This window comes from Benincasa hispida, chromosome 1 (assembly GCF_027475165.1).
Source record: "Benincasa hispida cultivar pf3 chromosome 1, pf3_genome.v1.1, whole genome shotgun sequence".
NCBI classification, from domain to species: Eukaryota; Viridiplantae; Streptophyta; class Magnoliopsida; order Cucurbitales; family Cucurbitaceae; genus Benincasa; species Benincasa hispida.
Genome location: NC_143478.1, coordinates 38,253,840 through 38,260,764, shown reverse-complemented (window position 1 = coordinate 38,260,764; position 6,925 = coordinate 38,253,840). Strand labels below are relative to the sequence as shown.

The window sequence follows — 6,925 nt, the reverse complement described above, 5'->3', positions numbered from 1 at the left end:
ATGATATCTTTCTTTCTACTCGTGAACTCCCTTCACATGAGAACTTAGGCTTCCCCTAAGTCTTGAAAACTTCCTCCTCGATGAATAAGACCTTAAGCTCTCCCTAAGACTTGAGAAATCCTTCTCGATCAACAAAGTCTTAAGCTCCCTCTAAGACTGAGCAACCTTTGTTGTTGTGTTATGCTTACTGTAAAAGCAAGTGAAAACATGTTGCCACAAACACAACACAAAATCATCTTCTTGAGATCAATGCAATGCAATATATATTTGAATAGGATTCTCACCATGATCTCTCAAATAATATGTGTGGTAACCCTAGCATGAGAACTTCTTGGGCATAAATAATACAGCAAAAGGATGGAAAATATTTCCACATAAAATTGTAAGCACACCAAAAAGAAAAATATTCCAAATAAAATAATCTGCAGAATAAGTTAAATAAGGAAATAAATATTCTATAGATTTAAAAATTAGAAGGACAACCTCTAAGACAAGATTCACCAGAGACGACAACAAAGACCACTCTTAAACGCTCGTGGAGATAAATGCCAGGAATCTTAAACAAATATATTTAGCCAATTAATAAGTAACCAAAAGTTTTTCTTAAAAAAAGTCAACAAACTCGTTGTGGAACTAAATTTAAGATTTATTAAAAGTACAAAATTAAAAATAGATAAGTAAAAGTATGAGGATATAAATAGAATAAAATTATGATATAAATAGAATAAAATTCAAAATACAGAACCAAATAATATTTGAACCAATAAAATGAGATCGTGTTTAGATTGTTTTCAAATTTTTTTTTTTTTTTTTTTTTTCCTTCCTTCCATTGAGTACCTTAAAAATGAGAATAAGCGGTAGCGATAAAAGGAAAAAACCACACGTCAAGATTTATAGTATATTTAAAGAACTGAGGTGTATTATTATAATAATAACAAATTCAATGGTTTATCAGTTAAACTGAATATAATAAAAATGAAGTAAAAATACCAATTTGGCCATATCTTTTTAGATTTGGTTGGATTTTTAGTTCATATATATGGGGTCAAGTTTATCCCAGTTAAAAGGTAATAAGTCAATATTAATGTAAAAAATGGGTCCATTAGATTACCTTTGGTATTATTTTCTGCATCCAACTTGAAATATGGATCCATTTTCAAATCTATAATAAAAAATGCAAATTGATTGACGAGCGAAGCATGCTCAATTCAATTGCATTTGAAAATTATGTCGTATCGTTACCGTCAACGTTACAATTACCATTATTGTTACTATTCCACAATAAATGTGATTACCATTATTGTTAATGAAAATTGATTACCATTATTGTTAATGGTAATGGTAGCAGTAAATGTGACAAAATTCATAATTTTAAGTAAATATGATCAAAAGCAATCCAATTACATTTGCAGTTCAGATTTATTACAATTGATCTATCAATAAAATTTATTACGATTACACCAATTTTTATTATGGTTTGGTAAATTGGTCTAAGTTCAATTTTAGTCCATCTACTGAAAAAAAAAATCCCTTCATGCAAATAAAAGTTAAAACTTTTGAGTAAGAATAAAAGCCCAGGTGGAAATCCAATTAGATGAGGGTGCGTTCTTATTATTAATTTTTTTATTTGTGACTCCTTTACTAAACTATTAATTTAAAGTTAATTAAAACGTACAACTAAAGTTTTTGTCATTTCACATTGGGTTTTGCGATTTTTTCTAGATACTAATCAAAACAAACAACTCTTATGTGATGTTTTTTTATTTTGAAAAGGTATTGTAACTGAAGTGTAAGATAGAGAATCAAATTTTTGACTTTAAAGTTAATAGTACAAATACTATATTAGTTGAGCTACGCTCATGTTGGCGATCCATGAGATGTTGACATTGCTTTACATGTGTATTTCTTTTTCTTTTTGAGCCAAATAATAATAATAATAATAATAATTTTTCAAAAAAAAAAAATAGTCAGAATCTTTTAAAATCAAAGTTAGTCGTAGTGTCCACATGAACATAGCTTAACTGATATCAAATATATATAATATTTTGAGATCAAAGGTTCGATTCTCCCACCCTAGATATTAACAAAAAAAAAAAAAACACGCTATCTTAAATTAACCAAACATTTATATTGTCTTTGTTGAGGGTTGTCGAAGGCAAAGTCCAAAGTCAAAGGATAGGTCCAAACTCTAAGAGTGCTGAGAAAGAGCATGAGGGAGTGCGCATCTTAAAAGAAAAATATCAGTGCCTTGAGGTTCGGGCTGATCAGTTGAGTTGGTAAATAGGTACCTTACAACCTGCAACCTCGAGCGTCAAAAATGTCCTTGATACCCATACCGTCAAATACAATTGTGGATACGTGCCAGAGGATTGGCTTATAAATGGCCTCATTCACCACTCAATGGAGAGAATAAGTAATTTGAAAAAGATTCATCCAACCTTATTCCTTTTTCCATGTTTAGTTGAATTAATCACTCATAATACTAACTTAAGCATTAGAGTGCATACAGTAGATTAGAGTGTATACAGTAGGCTCGACATCACACTAGTGCGAGGATCTCTTACTGAATATGATTTAGACCAAAATAAAGGAAAGTGGGTCGAAGGTCAAAGCCACCGAACACCTATTGCACAAGTCAATGCAAACAATGCCAACAATCTCTAAGAAGAAAAATGTAATATTATTTTCAATTAACATGCTGCTACCCATCAAATTAATAGCATAATAGTAAGAATTGTATGAAATCATAATTTGAGTACAAGAATGAGTTATTAATAAACTTGTCCATTAAAAAAATGGCAAAGAAACATTAAAAATTTTAAAACTTGATCTCTTTATAGATACATGTGTTAAAATTATGTTCAAATTGACGATGAAGAATTGAATCACTACAATATAAAATAAATAAATAAAATTAAAATTGTTTAATGATTCGATAAAAAAAGATTTAAAAAATATATAGCTTAATCCACATGATGTATATACAAAAGTTTAGATTTATTTATTTTATTTTATTTTATTTTATTTATAAAGCAGCAAATCTATTTATTCTACATTTAACTAAAAAAGGTTATGAAAAAAGGAAAAAGAAAAGGGTAGGTGGGACCATGGTTGCTTCACATTGTGAAATTTTTTTTTTTTCCCACCACTCTTTTGTCTTTAGCATCAAACACACAGAGCACGTGCAGAATATGAAAAACATGACGAAATATATACTAATATTTTTCTTTTTTCTAAAAAAATTAAATAAAGGATTAAGGAATAAAAATAATCCACATGTTCGAAACAAAATACAAGTTGGCAAAAGAAGCCATCTCTGAAGTACACGTGGAGGAAATTGATTGGTTGATTTTGAAAACGTGTAATATTTTGATTTTGTTGTTTGCGGTCTTTAATTTGCTTTTTCACCTGACGTTCAGTAGTTAATGATACTTTATTCTCCAGCTCAGGCTCGGCCGACCTCAAATCCCTCCCTATTCAGAAACTATTTAATTAACTATTCCTTTCTTTTCTTTTCTTTTGAAAATAACTATTTAAATATTCCTTCTACTACGTATTTTAACAGAAACATTTTACTATATAACTTTTAAATCATTTCTCTATGTGTAATCTATTTATAGATTTATATATTTTTTTAAATAAATCAAGATCCTTACCGTAGAATACAAATTTCAGATTAAATATTATTTCTTATCCTAAATTTAGCCAATAACAATTTAGTCTTTGCATGATAGAACTAAATTATTACAAATAGTAAAGAATATGGATGAAATCATTCCTTATGTAAATTCAATAACTAAATTATTACAAATTTAAAAATACAAGGCTAAATCATTATTAACTAATATTTATGGATTAAATTGTTCCTTTCATAGACCAAAAGTATTTTTAATCAAATTTTTAACATCTAATATTTTAGATAGAAGTATAAACATTTGGGAGAGTATCAAGTTATACACTTAAATTTTAGAGGTTGTATCACTATAAACCATGAACTAATAATTGTATCAATATAAACCTTGATTTTTTATAAGTATATCATTTTATACCTTTTATTACATTCTATCTTGAAAAATCCTATGTGAAACTTATAATTGTATCAATTAAATCCATAAACTTCCACAAATGAATCAAACTTACTCTCATTCATAATTTTCTTTTTAAGCATCGTCCATTTTGTAAAACCAACATTTGAAAATTAATACATGAATGATTTTCAAGGATAATTATAATAAAGAGTCTGATGGATTATTTTGTGAAAATTTAAGAGTTCAATTAAATCAATTTCACACGATATTGATTCAAATAAAATTTATAGGAGAATGTAAATTGATACACTTACAAAAGTATGGACTTCAATTCATATAATTATTATTTCATGATTTAAATTGATACACTCTTAAAATTTAAGGATATAAATTGATATTTACTTTACATATATTGATTTTTTTAAAAAAAAAAATTAGTTCAACAATATAACGTGTTATATTCAAATATCTTTTTTTTTTTTTTTGAATTATATACCTTATATAATAAGTTGAGTTATATTTCATGTTCTAGAAATTAGCATTATAATGATGTTTATCAACTTTCTTTCTCCGTTATTTTATATGTCTACATTTGTCTTGGGTGGTTGATGCTTACATTTATTCAACACACTTAGCATGTGCCAAAACACTATACCTTAAATTCAATCTTTTTAAGATTGGAAGATCAAACAACTTTATGCATAGATTAACGCATTATATATTTTTTTGATTAAAATTAAGATATTTTTTTTTAATTAAATTTGTGATTTTTTTAACAATACCTGAAATATGTCTTCAAAGAATTAAATATTTTCTAAATTTGTGAGTTAACTATATTTATTAAATAGTAAAAAACAGTGATCAAATTTAGTTTTGTTTTTAACAAAAGAAATTGAATTAGTTAGACTGATTGAACCATCAATTTGCAACCTAATAATTAAGTTCTCTATCCACTAATTTGATAATTTCTCAAGATAATTATTAGTTTTTTTAGCTCGAATTAGGAACTTATAAAAGATTTAATGTTAAAAAATTAAAATTTTATTCATGAAATTAATGAGGGAGCTGGATGCTAAAATTCCCAAACAAAAAATATATTTTAAGTTTTCTGTTTTGGCATTTTCCGACGAGGGATTATGAAAATTCCCAAGTTCCAAAACTGGCGGAATCCGACGAGTCGGCGCCGTGATCCGTCATCAACGCCGACATCCATTGATCCATTTCATCCTTCGCAATCTTCCCCCACATTTCTTCATCATTTCCGATACCAATCGCCGCCGAATTGCTACCACTCCTCGAAATTTCTTTTTCCGGCCTCTGCTGTTGCCGCTCCGAACTCGTCATTCTCAATGAATCATCAGTAAACGGAAAATTAAGCTTTGCTCTTGGGCCTCGAAACTCCAACGCAGCTTTATCATAAGCCCTAGCAGCTTCTTCGGCAGTATTGAAAGTCCCTAACCAAACTCTAGTCGCGAGTTTCGGATTTCGGATCTCGGCCGCCCATTTCCCCCAAGGACGCTGTCGAACGCCTCTGTAAGTCTTCTTCGACCGCTTATTCCCGCTCTTCTTCTGGACGTCGACTTGCGACGACGACGGTGGAAAGAAATCGCAGCCTAAACAACCGTCGATTCGACAAACGCTACACGTCTCGAAAACAGAGGGAGAGAAAATTGCGTCGGTACTGGAACAACTAATGGAAGAAGTAGTTGCAGAAGCGGAGAAGGAATCGGAGGCGGCAGAATCGAATGAAGGCGGCGGAATTTGATTTTCGCGCCAAAACCTATCCGCCATGGAATAATGGAAATCGGAAGCTGTGCCGGAGACAACAGAGGACAACGTCGTGACGATTATAGAGAGCTCTTGATCCGGGGTGATACGACGGCGGAAGAGAGAAGTGATAAGATTCGGGCGATTCAGTGGATCGTGATCGCTTCAGAGAGTTCATGAGAGAGAGAGAGAGAGAGAGAGAGAGAGAATTAGGAAATTTGGGGGTTTTAGAAGTGAAAGTGAAGAGTGAGGTATTTATACGGAGAGGGTGATGACGTGTCAACAGAAAAACGCTATTTGGCACGCGGTGGGAAATAAGCACGCGGTGGAGTGGATTTTTTTAGGTGGGTCCAGCTCGGATATTAATTATTATTATTTTTGGAAATATATATATATTTTAAAAAATGAATATAAACGCGGCTGGGTTAGATTGAAAGTGGAAGGTTTTTAAGGGAAGTGGTTTTGAGTGATTACGTGGCTGTCAGTCTTCATAAATGGATAAGATTTTGTGAAGAGCTACAAAACTTAGGGGATGACAACCAACACATGGTTAAATTCCAGAATGAGACTTATTGACTACTTTCCCATTAATTCTTAAATATATATAGATTTTTTAAATGTCAATTTTATAAAATAGATTATCAAAATAAATATATAAACAATTTTAAAATAAAATTTACTAAGAGATTCATTTATGAAAGTTGGAGAGATTTAATTGATACAATACCATCCAAAATTTTTCCAAATGCAACTTAATAGATGGTGTAAATTGATACATTTACGAATGTTCAAGATTTAAATTGTTACAACTGCCATGAAGTTTTAGGGTATAAATTGATTTTATTTAACTTTCAATTTATTTGTTTTTATATTTTAAAAATATTCTAAATTTAGTCATTCAAATTAGTTTGTATTGAAATTGATTAAATATTAATAATAATTTTCATATCTGTCTATATATAAATATAAACACGGTGTTAATAGAGACTATTTTTGTTAAATTTTTTTTTGACAAAATTTAACTAAAATTAATTGTAGGGATTAATTTTAAAATTTTTTGAAAGTTTTGGGAACTAACAAATTGAGTATTTGAAAATATTTGAATAAATATGAAACAAAATCTTAATCAC

General features: G+C 29.6%; 1 pseudogene across 1 annotated transcript; it reads right to left on the bottom strand.

Annotated features, from left to right (window-relative positions):
* Positions 1 to 5,046: 5,046 nt before the first annotated feature.
* LOC120089104 (ethylene-responsive transcription factor ERF109-like) lies at positions 5,047 to 6,019 on the bottom strand (annotated as a pseudogene). The gene has a single exon (XR_016527581.1). The product of XR_016527581.1 is annotated as an ethylene-responsive transcription factor ERF109-like (transcript).
* Between the last annotated feature and the right edge of the window lie 906 nt (positions 6,020 to 6,925).